The sequence below is a fragment of the Podarcis tiliguerta genome (genome assembly GCF_965153285.1).
Source record: "Podarcis tiliguerta genome assembly, chromosome: 9".
Taxonomy (NCBI): domain Eukaryota; kingdom Metazoa; phylum Chordata; class Lepidosauria; order Squamata; family Lacertidae; genus Podarcis; species Podarcis tiliguerta.
In genome coordinates, this window is record NC_139542.1 from 56,737,041 (window position 1) to 56,752,551 (window position 15,511).

Genomic DNA, 15,511 nt, shown 5'->3' on the forward strand with positions numbered 1-15,511 from the left:
CTTTTTATTTAAAATGGTTGCTAATCATTATATTTTGTGCAGCAGCAAAAATGGGAGATAGGCCCAGCAGAATTCGGCTTGAATGCCTCACCTTAGATGAGGCTGAGAGGTGGAAGCTTTTGTTATTTTGATTATAAATTCTATTTGAAATTCCTTTCTAAATCTGGATAGTTCCCACTGCATGTTTGGAGTAACTTTTCAAAGAATATAAAGACTCCTTAATTACAAACACGGGGGGGGGGGAATTAACTTATAAATGCAAGAAATCCATGGGGGCTAATTAGAATTCTTTTTGTGAGTTTTTGATAGAGAAGGGAAAACAATATCTGAAAAAACAGCATTAAAAGAACATATTGTCTGATTCATGTCACTCCTTACTTCTCTTTCTCTCGTTTCTGGGACTAAAAAGGAAGCCTTCTGTTATACGGACGACAAATAACATCTTTAATGCAAAGGTTCCCATTCAACCTCAGAATACTTCCATTTCAGTTTTTTTTCTTTAAAAAAAAAATACTTTGGCATTCTAGCTATTAAAAATGCTGAACTGAACCGCTTGCAAGCACAGGTGGTTTATGGACCTTCATGTATTTCAGCAGAACACCACAGCCAACAAAAGCTGAAAAATGATGGTGGCATCTGAATCGCGGTAGCCTACGTGCCATAATACTCACTGTTTATCATACTAGTCCAAGAGATGAGAATGTGTGATCCATATAGAACAGAAGGCTAAAGATGAAGCCCAGAGGAACCCCAAACAATTGTCGTTATGCCTAATGTATATTTGTTCAGTTTATTTTTTAAAAAAATAATAATATTTATTAGAGGTTTAATAGTTACAGAAGAAAGAAGAAAGAAACAATAAAAAATTTAACAGAACAAAACAATACCTTACAATACATCGAAAATAAAAAGAAAAAAACCAAAACAATACAGCAAAACAACAAGAAAAACAAAAACATTTTAAAACACATCCAATACTTCCATATCTTTACCTTTCATTTACTTGTTTCATCGACCTCCTCACACCTCCCTTTTTTTGTATTCTAGTTCAATTAGCTATTTCAGCAAATCCTTTCCATCTTTCTCAATTTTTTGTTCTATAATTTATCCTAACACAATCTAACCTTAAATTTTCCACTTTGGCCCATTAACAATCAGTTTTTGCTTAATTCTTTATAACATTTCTGCTAAAACCATATAACTTCATTCCAGCATTCTTCTAACATTTGTTAATTTTGCAATATTTCTGTAAATATACTTTGAATTTTTTCCAATCTTCTTCCACCGACTCTCTTCTCCCTGGTCTCGGATTCTGCCAGTCATTTCCGCCAATTCCATGTAGTCCATCAGCTTCATCTGCCATTCTTCCCGGGTGGGTAGATCTTGTGTGTTCCAATATGTATATTTATTCAGTTTACAGATGGGGCCATAAATCACATTCTGTGTATGGGAATTCACAACCAGAAACAACCAGAGAGTGGAAAAGTGTATGGCACCCAAATATTGTGTTTTTCAAAGGATGCAACATGCCCACTCAGCTTGGGCTAGGTTGGCGTACAAGAATGAATAGAAAGAAGCGACAAGAGGATATTATTAGGGTTAAAGTCCTCGACTGTAGAGGCCACGGCTCACAAACAGCCAAAACCCATTAAACCTGTAGGTGGGAGGCTCAGCAGACACATCAACTGGACCAGAGTCAATACACAACCCAAAGGCAGACAGACAAATGTAGTGATAATACAGTGGTGCCCCGCAAGACGAATGCCTCGCAAGACGGAAAACCCGCTAGACAAAAGGGTTTTCCGTTTTGGAGGTGCTTCGCAGGGCGAATTTCTCTATGGGCTTGCTTCGCAAGACGAAAATGTCTTGCGATTCCTGGGGTTTTTTCCCCGCTCCCCACCCCCTTTTTCTAAGGCACTAAGATGCTAATAGCCTTTTAGCAGCTAATCCGCTAATCCCTTAAACCTTTAATAGCCGCTAATAGCCGCTAAACCGCTAATAGCGCTAATCCGCTAAGACGCTAATAGGGTTGCTTCGCAAGACGAAAAAACCGCTAGACGAAGAGACTCGCAGAACGAATTAATTTCGTCTTGCGAGGCACCACTGTACAGTGGTACCTCGGGTTAAGTACTTAATTCATTCCAGAGGTCCGTTCTTAACCTGAAACTGTTCTTAACCTGAAACACCACTTTAGCTAATGGGGCCTCCTGCTGCTGCCGCGCCACCGGAGCACGATTTCTGTTCTCATCCTGAAGCAAAGTTCTTAACCCGAGGTACTATTTCTGGGTTAGCGGAGTCTGTAACCTGAAGCGTATGTAACTCAAGGTACCACTATATGAAGGAGCAACTCCCTTTTCAAAGGGCTCAGACTTTGGAACTGATTCCTTTGAGTCAGCTTGCTGGCTAAGCCAAGCAATAAACCCTTTGCTATTCCGCATTCTCTGCCTGGAGTTTTCTTTCAGCCCAGATGCTGCTGTTTTGCAAGAAGGCATTCCACAAGTGGGGAACCATCACATGCAGGCCCTGTCATGAATCAGCACCAACTAGGCCACACGCAGTAATCCCAACTGACCTTCATTTCCCCTGTCACACTCTTAAAATGCAGTTGCTAATAAAAGGGCCAATATTTTCCCCCTCTGTGGTTTCAGTTTTTCACACCTCCATAAGGGATACTGGAAGCCTAAGCCAGTGGCGTAGCGTGGGTTGTCAGCACCCGGGGCAAGGCAGGTAATTTGCGCCCCCCAACCCGTGGATTTGCGCCCCCTAACCTGTGGATTTGCGCCCCCTAACCCTAACCCCCAGATGTTGCGCCCGGTGCGGCTGGCCCCCCCTGCACCCCCCATGCTACGCCACTGGCCTAAGCCACACACCTCTCACATTTGTGGCAGTTTTGAACAAATGCTGCAGGTACCATTTGCCCATTGCAGACGAAAAAAAAGACCTGAAGGCTGCTTATTGCCTGTGGCACTCAAGAAAGCAGTGAATGTTTTATTTATTGGGATTGGGGGAAGAACCTTGAACCACTCACGATGAGATCAGCCAGCCATTTGTTTCGTGAAGATATTTCTACAGAGACTGGTGTTGAATCCTGGATATATTCAGTCATTCGCACAAAAGGAATCCCATTTCCAGGTGGAAACAGAGGTGGAAATTTGAAGTAACTCGAGTCTGATCAAAGGTAACCTAGCTTCAGGCATTAAAGTCAGACTTAAAAATGAAGGTAGCTGCGCATATTACAGCTGCTACAGGAAAACACCCCTGGCATCTGGTAAGTGACTGAGATAACAAGATTCTGGAATAGATGGGCTAGCTAGTCTCTTATTACGAGAAAACCTAATCCAACCAAGTTTCTCATACATTCGCTCACTGGGGTTTAAATATGTGTATGCACTCATACATAATATCCATATACATTGTGTGTTTCTTACAACAACAACCACTGTTTCCCACAAAAGTCACAATATGCTGAGCTGCCCTGACACTTCCTGCTAAACAGCTGGTTTTCAGTAGTTAGTAAATAATTACCAGTGCTGGGGGGGGGGGGGGTTGTTTAATAATGATGTCCCAGTGATTATATCTTGATTAAGCCATCACAAAATGGCTGCCATGGGCATAAAAAAATGAAAATGAAAAGATGACTGTTATGTACTGAGTTGAATAGGATCCAAAATGCAGCAGTCTGATTGGTCTACAGGAGCCACCCAATCCAGCTCCAGGTGGAAGTGAATCCGCAACCTGATTGGCCTACAGGAGAACCCCAGAATTAGCCAATCACGTGCAGCCCATTGTGTAAATAATGTATATAAAGCAGACATTCTAGGGGAACTTCCATTCCTCCTCAGCACTATGAGCTGAATAAAGAGCATGAAATTCACTCTCGACTCCGAGTATATTTCAATGACAGTACTGCATACTGGTGAGTAGCAACATAAGGAAAGCACTGCTAATATCTCAATCCAGTTGTGCTGAAGCAGGTGAAAGTCTAGTGCTGTATTTTTCCATCTTAGCCCCCCCCCCCCAGTTGTTGGACTACAACTCCCATCTTCCCCTGCCAACTTAGCCAATGGTCCAGGATGATGAAAGTTGTAGTCTCCCAACAGTGGGGGACCCAACATTGAAGAATGGTGGCCTTGTGGATGTAAGCACTGCTGGATCTCTTGTTCATGAAGTCTGACCGATAAAATAAAATAAAATAAAATCCTATGCATCTGAGGAAAACAATATAAGGAAGCACGACATTTAAAAATGGCAAGGTGGCGCCTACCTAAAAAGCTAATCTCAGCTATTGTTTCATTGTGCTTTCTCTAGCCAATTTGTCTTCTCATCATTTGTTAAATGGTTCTAATGCCATAGATCCTTTATTCAGCTTGCTCTCAAGGAGGACGCCAATCTAGGATTTTGGCTCCCCCTCTAGCTTTGAAACACTGTGTCACGCTTATTTGAAGCGGCGTAGTCATAATTCATCTGTTCTCATCTTAACTCTGCCGTCCGCCATGGAACTGCTCATTTCAACTATAGACATCGATCATAATTATCCAAAATAATTATATGCTTAGAAAAGCTGGCGTTGTGCTTTGCATTAATCACACCCGCTCACCTGAATTTTGAAATTGGGGTGCAGAAGGGGGAAGCAAACTTCGTCTAATGATGATGACGCCAAGGCAAAAGGAAAACGGAGCGGCCCATATTTCACATTGTTCGCTGAAAGGAATCTCGTCCTCGGAAAGCAACTCAAATCCAGAAATGACTGATGTGAGGAAGAATAAGCGGCAAAGAGCCTTCATTTCTTCTCGTCTAATAGCTCATCATGACACATCTTACATCAAAGGCAAACACTATTATCTCCTGAATGGTTTTAATTTCAATGAATAGACTATTTCTTTTTATTGAAAAAGGGTTCTCTGATAATTGTAAATGAAGGTCATGCTGGCTTTAATGAAAGATGGAGACGAAGAAATTGCCGGGCCAATGTTTGACCCCAGCTGCTTGGTTGCTTACCAAAATAGGCTTGTCATTCTGTGACAAAGGCGGCTAAGGAAGCTTTCCATGAGAAAGGCTGGGGACATCATTGTCAGTGTATTGCATCCTGCCTCTAGGCCAGGGGTCAGCAAACTTTTTCAACAGGGGGCCTGTCCACTGTCCCTCAGACCTTGTGGGGGGCCGGATTATATTTTGGAAAAAAATAATGAACGAATTCCTATGCCCCACAAATAACCCAGAGATGCATTTTAAATAAAAGCACACATTCTACTCATATAAAAACACCGGGCAGGCCCCACAAATAACCCAGAGATGCATTTTTTAAAAAAGGACACATTCTACTCATGTAAAACTTCCCTAAAAACTTCAGGGAAGTTTTTAATGTGTGACATTTTAATGTATTTTTAATCTTTGTTGGAAGCCGCCCAGGGTGGCTGGGGAAACCCAGCCAGATGGGCGGGGTACAAATAAATTATTACAGTGGTACCTAGGGTTACATACGCTTCAGGTTACATGCACTTCAGGTTACAGACTCCGCTAACCCAGAAATAGTACCTTGGGTTAAGAACTTTGCTTCAGGATGAGAACAGAAATGGTGCTCTGGCAGTGTGACAGCAGCAGCGGGAGGCCCCATTAGCTAAAGTGGTGCTTCAGGTTAAGAACAGTTTCAGGTTAAGAATGGACCTCCAGAAGGAATTAAGTACTTAACCTGAGGTACCACTGTATTGTTGTTGTTGTTGTTGTTGTTGTTGTTGTTGTTATTAAAACACACTGATTCCTGAACTGTCCACGGGCTGAATTTAGAAGGTGATTGGGCCAGATCTGGCCCCCGGGCCTTAATTTGCCTACCCATCATCTAGGCCAATTGTGACCAATATGGTGCCCTCCAGATATTATCAGACTACAATTCCCAACAGCCCCAGCCAGCACAGCAGATGGTCAGGGATGATGGGAGTTGTAGTCCAACAGCATCTGGACCCCCCCCTACATTGTATACTCTATAGCCCTGAATAAAACATATTCATGTTGCAATAGCATGTTACAAAGAACACAGCAATGTCACTGAAATTGGCAACAGCCCATAAGGTTTAGTGTTTCATTTATTACATTGGTATCCTGTCCTTCCTCCGAGGAGCTAAAGGTGGCATACCTAGTCCCCCACTTTCTCTTTTTTAAAAATATATTTTTTATTGATTTTCACAAGTTTTACAAATTTACACACACACACACACATATACTTCCCACCCTTGCTTCCACCATGTTTTTATTCCCACCTTATACCTACTGCTTTACATGATATGATTCAATCTAATCTAATCTAATCTAATTGTCCTCTGTTGCACTTATCATTGTTTTCATTCTGCTGCTCATAATTCAAACCCTGCCTGCATTTTCATTTGACTATAACAGTGCTTCAAATAGTCCAAAAAGGGTATCCACTGCTCCAAGAAGAGTGTGTCTCTTTTATCTCTTACTTTTGTTGTCAATTTCGCCATTTCCAAATAGTCCATTAGCCATTCCTTCTTGCTTGGTACTTCTTCTTCGTTCCATCTTCATATACAGGATTCTGTCCCGCTTTTCTCTTCTCAATAAAACTTCAAAGTACGGTTAGGCTAAGAGACAATTACTGGCCTAAGATCACCCAGCAAGCTTCATGACCAAGTTGGAATTTGAACTCTTCCTTGCCCAAATCCAACACACTAACCACACTGCCTCTCACTAGAACTGTCTTCTTGTCCTCATGTCTTTATGGCGTGTGTTTCCCCAGCTGCACACCACGTCATTGGCTACTGCTGCTGGGGTGGGAAAACATACTTTGTGGCATCAACAAAAGACAAAGTTGGTCCTACTAGATACTACAGAGGAGAGGAGAACAGGTCCCGGAGCTCCCAGTTTTTACAGAAGCTCCATTTTCTGGTGACATGCATAGTTCTGTCTGTTGTTTAGTCGTTTAGTTGTGTCCAACTCTTCGTGACCCCATGGACCAGAGCACGCCAGTCCCTCTTGTCTTCCACTGCCTCCCGCAGTTTGGTCAAACTCATGCTGGTAGCTTTGAGAACACTGTCCAACCATCTTGTCCTCTGTCGTCCCCTTCTCCTTGTGTCCTCCATCTTTCCCAACATCAGGGTCTTTTTCAGTGAGTCTTCTCTTCTCATGAGGTGGCCAAAGTATTGGAGCCTCAGCTTCAGGATCTGTCCTTCCAGTGAGCACTCAATCGTTGTGTCTAGGGATCCCTAATCATTTAAAGAAGACAATGGACAATCAAAGCACTTCCCATCAAAGAAAGAGAAAAGCTGCCCTGGAAACTGAGAGCAGAAAAATGGCAGGTGGGGCGCAGAGGGAATTTCCACACCATTTTTCTTCCCACTCTTTCTCCATTCCAAATTGTCTCCCAAGGGGTTTTCTGTCCTTGTGGGATTCCAGATGGGTGCTACTGCTGCAGGAAAACATCTGATTGCAACAGGTAGTCTAGCAAACAGGTAGACGGTACAAGACGTTACTGTTTTACGTACAAGGCCTCACCGAGAGAATCTCGCTAGCAATGGAATCTCATACTGAGTGTGCAGATACACACTGGTTCCCTTTCCTCAATTCTAGCTTCCTTTGAGACATTCTAACTTTGAAGCAATTTTTAAGCTCGTCTTTGAACCACCGGTAATTTATTCTTGTGTGGCTTATCAGTGCACTCAGTGCATCTTCCTTCTGAAAACTTCTCACACAGAATGCAAATATAAGACAGATTTCATTATCCAGTCGTAGCTTCTGTCCTGTTCCGAGGAAGCTGTGAGCCCACGAAGTGCTGCCCAAGGTCTAGAGAAGACAGCGTTGTGATGAGGCTCCAGTAGCAGCTATCTGGTTTCCAGGTAGCCAAGGGTCTTATCTCACATGAGCACGTATACAGGAAGCCAAAGCTCAGCACCCTCAGGATGCTGTTCCTCAGTGTAAAACTCAAGTCAGTGAGCTTTGTTAGGATCCCACTTGTCTCTGGTGTGTGGGGGTGTCACTTCAGCAGTGAGAGTTGGGCTGGTGAAGCAAGCTCTGTTCACCCTCCGTACTCCACCCCCTGGCGTATGTGTTTGTGCTCGCCCTGGGCACTGGCAAACCATGCTACACCACTGGGACCATGGCAACGAATTGTGGTTCTAGTGGAGCAATAAGACCAGAAGCTAAATTTACAGCATGAGGTTAATACACAAATAGAATGAAAAAATACAGAACCAGCCTTGGGACTGGAACAGCGATGGCTTGGTTAAGTCTACAGAAGAAAGAGAAAAGGAGCAGCACAGAAGTGACTGAGGGAGGCTGGAGAGGCAGCGAGTCTTTCTGAAAGTGCAGAGCAGAGCACCTGGAAACCTGTAGAGGGGAAGGGGGCAAGGCCAAGGAAAGGGGCAGGACTGAGAAGGAAGTACACAGGCCAGATGTTAAGGTACCATAGATGTGATCCCACCTCTGAAATTCCTGCATTGCAGGGGGTTGGACTAAATAACCCGTTGGGTCCCTTCCAACTCTACAATTCTGTGATTCTATGGTTTGGTGGTTTCTTATCCTTGCTCTACCTGGGCAGGGAGGGCAGAGTGCACTGAAAGAACAGGTCTGGATGGATAAGCCCCTCTCTGATGTCCCGGGTCAGAGCTATGCACAATTCATCTCAGAATCAGATCTGCTGCATCTTACAAGCAACCACAGGTGAAACATATAATGTGAGCCACAGCAGGCTCCTGGATTTGGTTCTTTTCGTTGTGGTCCCTTTGTGCAGATTCTTAATCCCCATGCTCCAATGAAGTCTGCACTGGTGCACTGCACCACATCGCGATGAAGCAGTGCATCTTGGTTCTGAGTGACTGGTGCTGCGTTTGGAGAACTGGTGCAGCTCTTGCTGATGCAGGACGGACTCTGACCATAGCTGTCAATTTACAGACTTGAAAATAAGGGGCCAGCAGCTTCGAAAATAAGGGATCAGCAGCCAAAATAAGGGATTTCCCAAGCACAGGTATGTTCAACTTCTGAGCCCCTCCGAGCCAAAGGTAGAAAGCCCAGCCAGCAGCCAAATGAAGCCTGAAGCGGTGGTTCCCACAGCGCAGCAACCCGGCAAAGGGGATGCAGCAAGGAAAAACACGGCACCTCTCTGCTGAGAAGCGCTGAGCAAAGGCGAGTCCCCAGGCAACGCGGCCGATTTGATCGGCCCAAGGCATGCAAGCTCCACCCCCTGTCATTCTTAGACTCCTTATTGGGTGAGCAACGCAGCCAAGCAACACAGTTGGAGCCTCCCTCCTCCCTGGCCAGCAGGGAGGGAGGGAGAGGAGCTGCTTCCTTTGAAACCCGGGAAATTTAAGGGACATAATCAATAAGGGACAGCAGCGGGACACAGCACTGGGATATGGGACTTTCCCGCCAAATAAGAGCTATGACTCTGACTAACTTCAGCTCAATAGTAATTGGCACAAAATGGAACATTTGTATCTGTCTAGGAACCAGAGGACAGTCAAATGGCCCTTTGTCACCTCTGGTGACAGGAAACTCACCACTGTTGGTGATGTGGAATTGTTGATTTTCTTTAGCAACTTCAGCATCTCCCTAGATGGTTCGCCTTTTGCAAGTGCAGTGGGTTTTTCTTGCAGTGCTGGTCACCCTGTGAGCACCCTTACATAAAATTAAGTACCTGAGGGTGGTATCCACTGTAGATCTGGCAACAAAATCTTTAAAAAAAATTACAATCCAAATGTAATTTGGAAACCATGATTTTTCTTTCTCTTTTAGAGCATTTCTATCTGGCTTTTTATCCCCTCCAAGTGCCTCCCACAAAAGTGATAGATTAAAAACAAACGTAGTATATCAATAAAGTAATTGAAATAGCAGCACAGGAGGGGCATCAAACAACTGGGTCAGTATTTAAAAAAATGTCACAGCAGGGGGCTAACATGGATTAAAGGCACAGCAGGGGGTGTCTTTGAAATTATTCAGTGAGTTCATTTGGTTTAACAATCAATCCCCTTCCTAAGGAACTATGGGAACTGTAGTTTTCTGAGGGGGATAGGGATCTCCTAATAACTCTCAGCACCCTTAATAAACTACAGTTCCCAGGTTTATGGGGAGGGAGAGCCATGACTGTTTGGTTTTATACTGCTTCAAATATATAGTACAGATGCGGCCTGAGGAGGATATTACTTAATTGACCCCATTTTCTTGCCATATGACTATATGGCCTTGTATGAGCCAGCTCAAAAGTCCCATTTATAATACTGCTTCTAAGTAATCATACATAGCATCACAGCCTTTATAAAAAATAACAAACGTTCCAAATGTGTTTTAACAGGCTAGATAGCAACTCAAGGTTTTCAACTATTTCACAACTATTTTACAACAAAGAAACAAACCATTATATGAATTTTCTCAGACATCTGAAGGCAACCCTATTTCAGGAAGCTTTTAATGTTTGATTTTTGCGTGTGTTATTTATATGTTGGCAGCTTGGGTGGAGAACTGCATTGCAAAATTAGAAGAATTGTGAATGTAATTGTGTTTGGGTTCACATATTATCTCAGAAACTGCAATGTAGGTGGCTTTACCTTTAAGTGCAAACTGAACTGAATTTCACTCCAGTCTCTAATTGTCAGGAATGATGGGAGTTGTAATCGAATAACATCTAGTGGCCCACGCTTAAAGAACACTGAACTAAACTATCATTAGGGTCCAAAACCTAGAGATAATATCAGCTTAGTCTGAAAGTACATTTGGAACATGTGTAGCACCTTGTTTTACATTCCACGCTGTAAGAACCTGCAAGGGAAATGTTTGATTCATAAAACGTCTCACAATTACGAGCTCGGCAAATTGGTATTCTGAACCAGGCAATCGCAAAGTTCAGCAATATCACTAATAAAAAGAAAGGCCATTGTGGTTTTATCGCGCTATTGTCGTATTTAAATTGCCTACTTTCTGTTAACCCCTTCGAGCACAATGTATCGGTGGAAAACTGGAAAATGCTATATATAAATAATAAACTGACTAGAAGTACAGATCTGCAAAGGATGCCCAAGAAAGGTGGCAAAAACATTGGCAAGCTCCTGGTTCTGAAATCTAATTTAGGTTATTCAAAAGCAACCTCGGAATTCACCAGAGAGACACAAATTCACAAATTTATTACAGTGGTGCCTCGCAAGATGAAATTAATTCATTCTGCAAGTTTTTTCGTCTTGTGAATTTTTCGTCTTGCGAAGCACCACTGTGTATTGACGGTTTCCCATAGGAATGCATTGACGGTTTTAAGAAAAAGGCGCAAGACGTTTTCGTCTTGCAAAGCAAGCCCATAGGGAAATTTGTCTTGCGAAGCAACTCAAAAAACAAAAAACTCTTTCGTCTTGCGAGTTTTTCGTCTTGCAAGGCATTCGTCTTGCGAGGTACCACTGTATTTAAATTTTATTAACATATAAAACACATACATATACATTTACACAATACACATACACAACACACTACCTTATTTTCATAACATAAAACATACCTACATATAATACATATAATACCTACCTATACTGCACATATCAACAAACCTACACACCTACCCCACATGGACACCCACCAAGTGACTTGACTTCCAGCCATTCTTGTTGCGCTACTTTATTTTTCCAACTAGCTTAAACACATTTCATTATTTCTTTAATCTCTTCTTCTATCTTGACTTTACTCTCCTTTCACTCTAATCATTTTCTGGATTCACTCAATATCTGTCAGAAATTCTACTTTTTCCACGTAAATTGTGATGTATTCCTTAAAGATAGCCCACTCCTTATTCACTTTTTGTACCATATCTCCTCTTATCCTCCCTGTTAGTTTGGCAATATTTCCATATTGCCATCATTTTACCGCAGATAACCAGTCTGTTTTAGTTGGGACACTGCTACTTGCCGTCGTAGTTGCATACATAAATATTGGTCTGACCGTTCTTTTTATTTCCTCTGAGGACAGTGAAATGGAAATGTTTAAGTGTATATTGCTGTGTGTTTAAAGCAAGCATTTTGAGTTTTAAATGGCTAATTCTGGTATGTTCCCTCATATATCACATGAGGAATAATAGTAGTAATAATAATAATAGTTTGTTGTTTTGTTGTTGTTGTTGTTGCTGTTTTATTTATACCCTGTCCATCTGGCTGGGTTGCCCAACACTTATAAAAACATAACAAAACATCAAACATTAAAAACTTCGCGATACGGGGCTGCCTTCAGATGTCTTCTAAAAGTTGTGTAGTACTTTATGTCCTTGACATCTCTTGGGAGGGTGTTCCACAGGGAGGACACCACTGCCAAGAAGGCCCTCTTGCCAGGTTCATTGTACCAAGTCACAGACTCCATTTTGTGTGAATTCACTGTGATGATGTCTCTTATGAACACGGCTGGGAGAGAAGTGTTTGGAATCTTCTTTGAACACTGTGGAGAAAAACATGTTAATACTCTTTCTCTGAGAATAGGAAAATGAGAGCACTGCGGCAGTTAATGAGGTCTCACTGAAATTAAACAGAAAAAGATGGAAGCAAAAAGTGAATTTCTTCAAGCAGCTGCATGGCCTGTATGGTAATGTACAGAGTGAATGCAAAGCTGGAAGTGGGAGAGACACAGTATTTGATTTAAAGCACAAAGCTATATTTTCCAAGTGAAACTGAGCCTATGCTTGGATAAGCAAATGCCATGTGAGTGAAGGTGTGTGTGTGTGTGTGTGTGTGTGTGTGTTACTATTTCATCATCTGTTCTGCATGTAAAGCTTTTGAATATTTAAGGAATATCTGGACAACGCTTTAATTTCTAAAAGGAAGTCAGTCTTACAGATGTTTTTCGCTTCCTAGCTGCTAAATATCACCACTCTGCAACCGCAGTTATTATCCATTTGCAGCTACCAAATATATTAAGAAGCTTGTAGCTTTTCAAAACAGGGATCTTTGGCCTCACCTACCTCCCAGGATTGAGTTCAGTAAGATGCCAAGTAACATTTACGTAGCTCAGATGCCCACAAGGGAGGAAGGTGGGGAGAAAACCAGAACACATTAACCCCTGTTCTAGTGATCTCTTTGGTTCCTACCAGGATTTGCCACTAGAGACCCCTCAGCTTGCCCAGTGCTCACCCCTGCCTTGGTGCAACATACTGCTGAAGGGGGGCATATTACAATATATAATTGTATTGTTATTATCCCAAAAGGGGAGGTTTTTACACCAACCAGACAGTAAAATATATATTGTAATATGCCCCCCTTCACTGCTTCTTCTCCTTAGGAATCACTCTACGCTCTGCCAACCCCTATTTCCTCAGTCCCATGTCCTCCCCACACAGCTCCCTATAGTCCTGATTTTCGCATTTCTTGCTCTCCAGCCTTCTTTGCCTTCTCCAGATGAGGCAAAGCTCCTTCCCTGCAATTATGTTAATTTGATGAGACTCTGATGGAAATAATCAGGGCCATCATCCAGGGTTAGCATCATCAGGCACCTGCTAAGGCCCACTCTGAGCATGCAAACAGTTCTGGTTTGCTCCGCATTTCGCAGCAAACTTTCCCATGATGTCCCCCTGCCTGGACCTATGTGCAAATTAGAATGTTGATGCATGGATTAAATTATAAAACCAATGGACTGAACTGTGTATGGGCCCTTACTGTCCTTATGAGGTGGCCCGCAGGCTGACTCTTGTCTTCCTGTGGCTGCGCAGTAAAAAACAAAACAAAAACCCTTGGAAATGCTTCCAGGAAGTGGCTGTATGTCATTACATGCAGTCTGTTACTAGCAAAATGGCACGAGAGAGAGAAAAAGAACAAAGATGGCTGCCATCTGAAGTAATGGAGGTAGTCATCTTTCTCCTCACCCAATGTCCTAAGCAACTACTCTATTCTGAACTTACAAATGGAAAGCGTAATGCTGGTGGTCAACAAAAGAGGTTTAAAGACTGTCTCAAGGCAAATCTGAAAAAATGTAGTATGAACACCAACAATTGGGAAACACTGGCCTGCGAGCGCTCCAATTGGAGAACAGCCTTTACCAAAGATGTCATGGGCTTTGAAGACACTTGAACTCAGGAGGCAAGGGAGAAACGTGCTAAGAGGAAGGCACACTTGGCAAACCCTCACCCTGATCAACTCCCGCCCAGAAACCAATGTCCCCACCATAGCTGTCAACTTTCAGATTTGAAAATAAGGGATCCACAGCCTCGAAAAGAAGGGATCAGCAGACTCACCTGTCCCGGGGACAGTCTACGGGATATCGAACAATCCGGGATAGCAGAGGGAAGCAGTGGGAAACGGCGCTGGAATAAGGGAATTTCCCGCAAAAAAAGGGAAGGTTGACAGCTATGGTCCTCACTGTGGAAGGATTGGCCTCCACAGTCACTTACGGACTCATTGTTAAAACCATGTTTATGGAAGACAATCTTACTCAGCTACGAGTGATCGCCAAAGTGAAGTGAATGGAAGCAAAGGCAGTCGTCAGGAGCTGGGAGGATTCTTTTAGAAAATTTTCTTTAAAAATCAGCTCATGTAGGGGGCAAACTGGAGTCAGGTTCTTTTGGGAAACAAAACCACCTCAGGATGGGTATGTGGCAGGTAATGGTGGCAGCGGCAAGGCGGTGAGTCCATTTGGTGAGGGGGAAACACACCCATTAATGGCATCTTGCCCAAGGTCACCTCCTCCCCCAAATATGGAATCATAACTGAAAAAAAGATTTTTTAATCCTCACAGATTCAGGCATTTTGGAAGCCCAAGAGTGTGGCCTCTCTGTAATTCTAGTCAGTAATTACGTCTGACTAACTCAGATAAAAACAGTTTGGACAGACTTTCCCTTTTCATGCAGAACAAAAATCTTTATCCATAGTAGGAATCTTTTATTACTTCTTCAGCTTTGATTCCTATTTGCTCTGTTTTATCACTGCCTTTTATATGGCACTGAAAATAAATCCTACAGCTGTCAGAGCTCTCTTCATCTTTACGTTAATGCCAGTGTTATCAATCATCCTCTCACAGTGAGGGGTATTAGACAATGCGGTGCACACGCAAATCCAAATCTGCTGAAATAAGATGCAACGCTTTCATGTCTTCTTCCGTAAAATGTTATCGGGCGGAATGCGGGGGGGGGGGGAGTTAAGAAAACTCGCTAAATTCTAAATACATTTTTCAGTGGCAAAAATGTGGCGGATTAACATTTCGACTCTGTGTCAGCCTTATACTCCTGAAAATGTGGAAATGCATTTCTCATTTAGTTTGTACCTCTTAATATCTCCTGCCCATGGTGGTGGTTGTTTGGTAAAATGTTTTGTGAAACAGTGAAGTTTGCCTTCGGATTTTTTCTCACAACCAGTGTGGGTGAACCTGTGTATGGTTAATCAGTATTTGTGTGTGTGTGTGTTTAACATAGCTGTCAAGCATCCCTTATTTGGCGGGACAGTCCCTTATCTCAGCGCCATGTCCCGCTGCTGTCCCTTATTGATGATGTCCCTTAAATAAGCTACTGAAGGTAATGGTGCCCTTTCTATGTCCAGCTGTCCTTTGTCAACAACAAATA

At 42.8% G+C, this 15,511-nt stretch overlaps 1 protein-coding gene across 1 annotated transcript in view; it reads left to right on the forward strand.

Moving 5' to 3' along the window:
• The window catches only part of LOC310685552 (uncharacterized protein), a 945,613-nt gene that overhangs the window by 192,621 nt on the left and 737,481 nt on the right, over positions 1-15,511 (forward strand). The window lies entirely within an intron of this gene.